Raw genomic sequence first — 6,277 nt, 5'->3', positions numbered from 1 at the left:
GAAAAACACCTTTCAAAGGGAAACGTGATTTCTCACACACCTTCTGAAGATAAAGCATGAAAGGGACTTTGCAGGGAACCACAGAGTGGGAGCAAGTTTTTGTATCCTCTGTCATAACCTCAAATGATGTGATAAAGCCAGCCCAGGAAATTTCTTAGGAGCAGAAGACAACGTAGAAGTCATACTATTTCTTGGACTTGTGGGTTGACAAGGCTTGAGAATTACACAATCTCTGATCGTATGGGTTTCTTAATAATTTACTGGAGACAGTTAAATGAATACTTTCTGTTCCTGTTTATATTTAATAAAAATAGCAAAAGAGGCATCTGTGGAGCTAGGGGAGGAAAAACGCCCAAGCAGCAAATTCTGTTCCATTCGACCCAGTGTACACGATAGTGATCAGAGAACATCTCCAAGAGCTCATTTGCCTTTTGACCTTGTGTATTTCCTGCACTTCAGGGCCTCTGCTGGGTGCGCTGCCCAGGCTGGGTTCCAACTCTTGAAACAGAGGCAAACACCAGCTATCAGGGCCTGTCATGCACCAGCAACTTCTGCAGGTTATTGCTGATCCCATCAGCTCTGAGAGACAGCTGATCCTGCCCGCATTTCACGGGTAATTGAGGAGGAGGCTCAGAGAGTCTCAAAAAGCTGTCTGGGTCAGGAGGCTACGGATGGCAGAGCTGGGGGTTGTGGCCCCAGGATTCTCTGGCTCCAGAACCCGTGTTTTCTCTCCCCATCTCTGGGCTCTATACTTTGCTTCCACTTGTTTTCCCAGCTAAAAAAATTTAGCAATACAAGAGCAAGAATGCCTGCCATCAAGGAAGGAGCTCACGGTCTAGTTAAGGAGAAAAGGTGAATGTATCACAAGCATTTTCTTCTGTGCTCAACAAGAAGCCTGAGCCTGACATTCAGCAATTCTAACTGGAGCATCAAACCAAATGAGCTCAACTGCAGGATGCTGGAATAGAGCTCACAGCAGGCGTGGTGCAGGCGGGGTGATGAAAACCAGTAGAAAGCTGGAGGGACCAGGACTCATACCCTTCAGTAAGCCATAGACAGTATAATAGCAACCTCAAGAGCTAGTATTTATTTTGGGTTTACCAGTGCCAGGTTTTAAGTGCGGTATAGGGTTTCATCCATTGAATCCACCCTACAGTGCTTAAAGTAGGTATTAGCACTCTGCTCATTTTCCACAGGAGGAACAGAGACAGGGAGGTTAGGGAAATTGCCCAGGCCCCCCAGCTAGTGAATGGAGAGTAGAATTTGAACCTGAGCAGGCTGACTTCAAGTCCAAGTTCTTAATCAGTATACAAAGGACAGAATAAGTTAGTAAATATCCTCTTGTAGAATTGTCAAAATTGTAATTGTTTGCTTATTATCTGTTCTCTCCTCTAGACTCTATCTCCAAGAGGGTAGGGACTATGTCTGTCTTACTCTCAGAGGTAATTTCAGTACCTAGACTACCAAATGGCATGTAGAATGTTCTCATGCCTGTAATCCTAGCACTTTGGGAGGCTGAGGCAGGAGGATCACTTGAGGTTAGGAGTGTGAGACCAGACTGAGCAAGACCAAGACCCTGGCTCTGCAAAAAATAGAAAAATTATCTAGGTGTTGTGGTGGCATCTGTAGTCCCATCTACTAGGGAGGTTGAGGCAGGAGGATCACTTGAGCCCAAGAGTTTGAGTTTGCTAGGAATTATACTCACACAATGCACTATAGCCCAGTAAACAGAGCAAGACCCTGGCTATTAAAAAAAACATTCTGAAGAATGGATGAATTGCATAGTAAGGGAAGCAGAGGAGTTGTTTCCATGAGGGAGCCTCCTCCTCTGGGCCTTCTTTTTCATAGGTGGTGAATATTAGCAAATCATATCACTCACTTCTCTCCCTCCTTCCCCATCAACAAAATGAAGATGATAACAGAGGAGAAGCTTTAGAAAAAGTCTGGCATCCTAGCACTCTGGGAGGCCGATGCAGGTGGATTACCCTGGGCTCACAGGTTTGAGACCAGCCTGAGAAAGAGGAAGGCCCTGTCTCAAAAAATAGCCGGGCATTGTGGTGAGCACCTATAGTCCCAGGTACTCAGGAGGTTGAGGCAAGAGAATCACTCGAGCCCCAAGAGTTTGAGGTGCTGTGAGCTATGATGCCAAGACACTCTATCAAAGGTGACAAAGTAAGACTCTATCTCAAAAAAAAAAAAAAAATGTTAAAAATAGGAGTTACTGTCTGACTCAGCAATTCCACTCCTGGATATATATCCTAGAGAACTGAAAACACAGTTTATGCCCACACAAAAACTTGTGCAAGAATGTTCAGAGCAGCATTATCCAGAAGAGTCAAAAAGTGAAAACAACTCGAATGTCCATCAACAGATGAAGGCATAAAGAAAATGAAGTATAACCATACAAAGAAATACTTGGTCATAAAAAGGAAGGAAGTGATGATGGGCGGCACCTGTGGCTCAGTGAGTAGGGCACCTGCCCCCTATACCAAGGGTGGTGGGTTCAAACCCGGCCCCGCCAAACTTCAAGGAAAAAATAGCCAGGTGTTGTGGCGGGTGCTACCCGGGAGACTGAGGCAAGAGAATCACCTAAGCCGAAGAGCTGGAGGTTGCTGTGAGCTGTGATGCCACAGCACTCTACCAAGGGTGACAAGGTGAGACTCTGCTCTAAAAAAAAAACAAAGGAATGAAGCAATGAGACAAGCAACAACATGATTAAACCTTAAAAACACTATGCTAAGTAAAGAAGCCAGGAAGCCAGTTAGAAAAGGCTGTATGTTGTTTATATGAAATGATTCTGTTTATATGAAATGACAAGTCCTGGCTTGGCGCCTATAGCTCAAGTGGCTAGGGCGCCAGCCACATACACCAAGCTGGTGGGTTCGAATCCAGCCCAGCCCTGCCAAACAACAATGACAACTACAACCAAAAAATAGCCAGGCGTTGAAATGGGTGCCTGTAGTCCCAGCTACTCAGGAGGCTGAGGCAAGAGAATCTCTTAAACCCAAGAGTTTGAGGTTAGCTCAGCATCTGTTGCTCAAGTGGCTAAGGCGCCAGTCACATACACCAGAGCTGGAGGATTCGAATCCAGCCCAGGCCCACCAAACAACAATGACAATTGCAACCAAAAAATGGCCAGGCATTGTGGTGGGCACCTTTAGTTCCAGCTACTTGGAAAGCTGAGGCAAGAGAATCACTTAAGCCCAGGAGTTGGAGGTTGCTGTGAGCTGTGATGTCACAGCACTCTACCCAGGGCAATAGCTTGAGGCTCTGTCTCAAAAAAAGAAAAAAAAAGACTTTGAGGTTGCTGTGAGCTGTGACGTCACAGCACTCTATCTGGGGCAACATAGTGAGACTCTGTCTCAAAATAAAAATAAATAAATAAAAAGAATAGACAAGTCCATAGAGGCAAAAAGTTGATTAGTAGGTTGCAATGGCTGCTGGGTGGGTCGGGGAATGGGAGATTGTTAATTGTTACAGGATTTCTTTGTGGAGTGATGAAGATGTTCTAGAATTAGATAGTAGGTGATGGTTATGAATATGCCAAAAGTTTATTAATTGTACACTCTTAAAGGGTAACTATTAGAGGTTATGAATTATGTCTCAAAAAATAATGAATCTGAAAACCATATACTAAATTCTGGGTAAATTTAAGTTGGTTACTTATTTACATTTTGCAGGAAATTTGGGGGTCTGGGCATAGTCTCAAAAATGACTTCTTCCCCATCTGACCTAATTCAGGTGATAGAAGAGAGAGAGCAGGAAGGCAGGTTTGAGCCTGGCCTCATGCCTGGGGGAGAGGGTGGGCATACCAGTCAGCATAACATGCCCTGGTGCTGGATGCTGTGTCTCCATCTTCTCTATCACTGTCCCTCTCCAACCCACCTTCAGGCCTGGCACAGTGGCTCATACCTGTAATCCTAGCACTCTAGGAGGCTGAGGTAGGTGGATCATCTGAACTCACAAGTTCAAGACCAACCTGGGCAAGAGCAAGACCCCATCTCTACTAAAAATAGAAAAACTAGCCAGGTATTATGGTGGACACCTGTAGCCCCAGCTACAAGGGAGGCTCAGGCAAGAGGACCTCTCTCTTTTTTCTTCAAGAGACAGAGTCTCACTTTGTCCCCCTGGGTAAAATACTATGGTGTCATAGCTCACAGCAACCTCCAGCTCTTGGGCTTAGGCATCCATCAGTATATGGGGCCAACACCCTATTCACTGAGCCGCAAGTGCAACCAGCAAGAGGATCTCTTAAACCTGGGAGTTTGAAGTTGCCATGAGCTATCATGCCATGGCTCTCTACCCAGGGTAACAGAGTAAGACTCTATCTTAAGAAACCAAACAAGCACCCCCCACCCATAAACAGTCACCTTTAACTTGTGTCGGAATGATTGCAGCTGCCACTTAATGTTTCATTCATTCCAGAAATATTTACTAAATGCCTGCTAGTAATGGGGCACTGTTTCACTTACTGGATAACCTAACAAAACAAACATAAATCCTCAGGGAGCTGACATTTCAAGAGACAATAAACAAATGAGTATGCAAATTATTTTGTTCTTAGAAAAGGATAAGTACTTTGGAGATAATAAAGCAGAGGAGGGAGGCAGGAATGCTAGGGGAGGAGCTGGAATTTAAAATCCAGTGGTGGGGAGAGGGTGTTGTTTGAGCTGGAGTGACTGCTTGGATATCTGGGGGGGGGAAGCATTCTAGGCAGAAGGAACAACCAGTGCCAAGAGTTCAAGGTCAGTGTGGTTCGGAGAGCGGTTCTGTTTGTAGAACAGCATGGCTGGAGAAAAAGGGAAGCAAAGAAGTAAAGGGAGTGGCTGGATCCACTAGAGCAGCGGTTCTCAACTGTATTAAAGGGCCGCTGCATTAGGAAGGTTGAGAACCACTGCCCTAGAGCCTTATAGGCATCCATTCTTTCTTCTCTGGGAAGCCCTCCAGTGGCTTCCAGCTCCTTTCAGCCTACAAGGCTCTGTGGCGTGGCCCTGCAGTGTGGTCTCACCTGCCTCTGCCTCCAGCCTCCCATCCCTTCCTTCTTTGCCAGCCTGGGACTTTTTTAAAATGCCGTGGGACACTGGACAAATTGTTAAAAATCAGGACTGTCCCGCCAAAAGCCGGACGTCTGGTCACTTTAGACTTTTCCCTTGTCCCTTCTGGCTGGAAAGCCCTTTCCCCATCCTCTCCCAGCTGGCTTGTTCCTGTCCCTGGAGGAGTGGACCTTGCCCCTTAACTAGCCTATGACCAGTTTTATTTTCTTCTTGCTTTGTGATGACCTGAAGTGATCTTGCTTGTTTTACATCTGCTCCTCCAGAAAGGAAGCCCCATGTGGCCAGGGGCTCCTCTGGCTTGTTCACCTCTTGTTCACCACATCCCCAGGCCCCGGCTTGTGTAATAATCATCTGTTAAAAGGATGGAAGTGGTGGTGACCTCACCCTCCTGGGAATTCTTCTGATTAAAGGGATGGTTTCTAAGTACAACCTGAGTCCCTAAACCCTCCAGACTGGCTTATTACTGTCCTATCCAGACAACCTTTGTTCTCGGGGAAGACTGATTGTATCTTGGGCTGAGACCAGGCATTCTTCCCTTCATGTCTTCCAAGGACAATGCTTCCTGCCTTCCACCTATTCACTCTCAAGTACCTCTAAGGCCATACATGATATTTTCTTTTTCTTTTTTTTTTTTTTTTTGAGACAGTCTCACTATGTTACCCTCAGTAGAGTACTGTAGTGTCATGGCTCAGCAACCTCAAACTTTTGAGCTTAAGCAGTTCTCTTGCCTCAGCCTCCCAAGTAGCTGGGACTACAGGTGCCTGCCACAACGCTAGGATATTTTTTGTTGTTGTTGTTATAGTTGTCGTTGTTTGGCAGACCCAGGCTGGGTTCAAACCTGTCAATCCTGGTGTATGTGGCTGGCACCCTAGCTGCTGAGCTGGCCAGCTTAACAAGAATGGGAGGATTTTGGAATCACTGATCTCTGAGATTTGAGAGGGCCTCAGGCACCGTCTGGTTAAAGGGGCTAGAGAATTCATGTTACACATGGGGAAACTGAGGCCTAGAATAGGGCAAGGATGTGTCTGTAGGAATAGATGGCAAAGCCCACGTAGAAGTAATCAGGCTGGGATATCTAACTCTGAGGGTTCATTAAAAACCCTAAAATTGGCTCGGCGCCTGTGGCTCAATCGGCTAAGGCGCCAGCCACATACACCTTAGATGGCGGGTTCGAATCCCCAGCCTGGGCCCGCCAAACAACAATGATGGCTGCAACCAAAAAA

The sequence above is a fragment of the Otolemur garnettii genome, unplaced genomic scaffold (assembly GCF_000181295.1).
Source record: "Otolemur garnettii isolate 467f Iridium unplaced genomic scaffold, OtoGar3 scaffold00008, whole genome shotgun sequence".
NCBI classification, from domain to species: domain Eukaryota; kingdom Metazoa; phylum Chordata; class Mammalia; order Primates; family Galagidae; genus Otolemur; species Otolemur garnettii.
The sequence above is the reverse complement of the archived record's forward strand: the minus strand, read 5'-3'. Positions refer to the sequence as shown.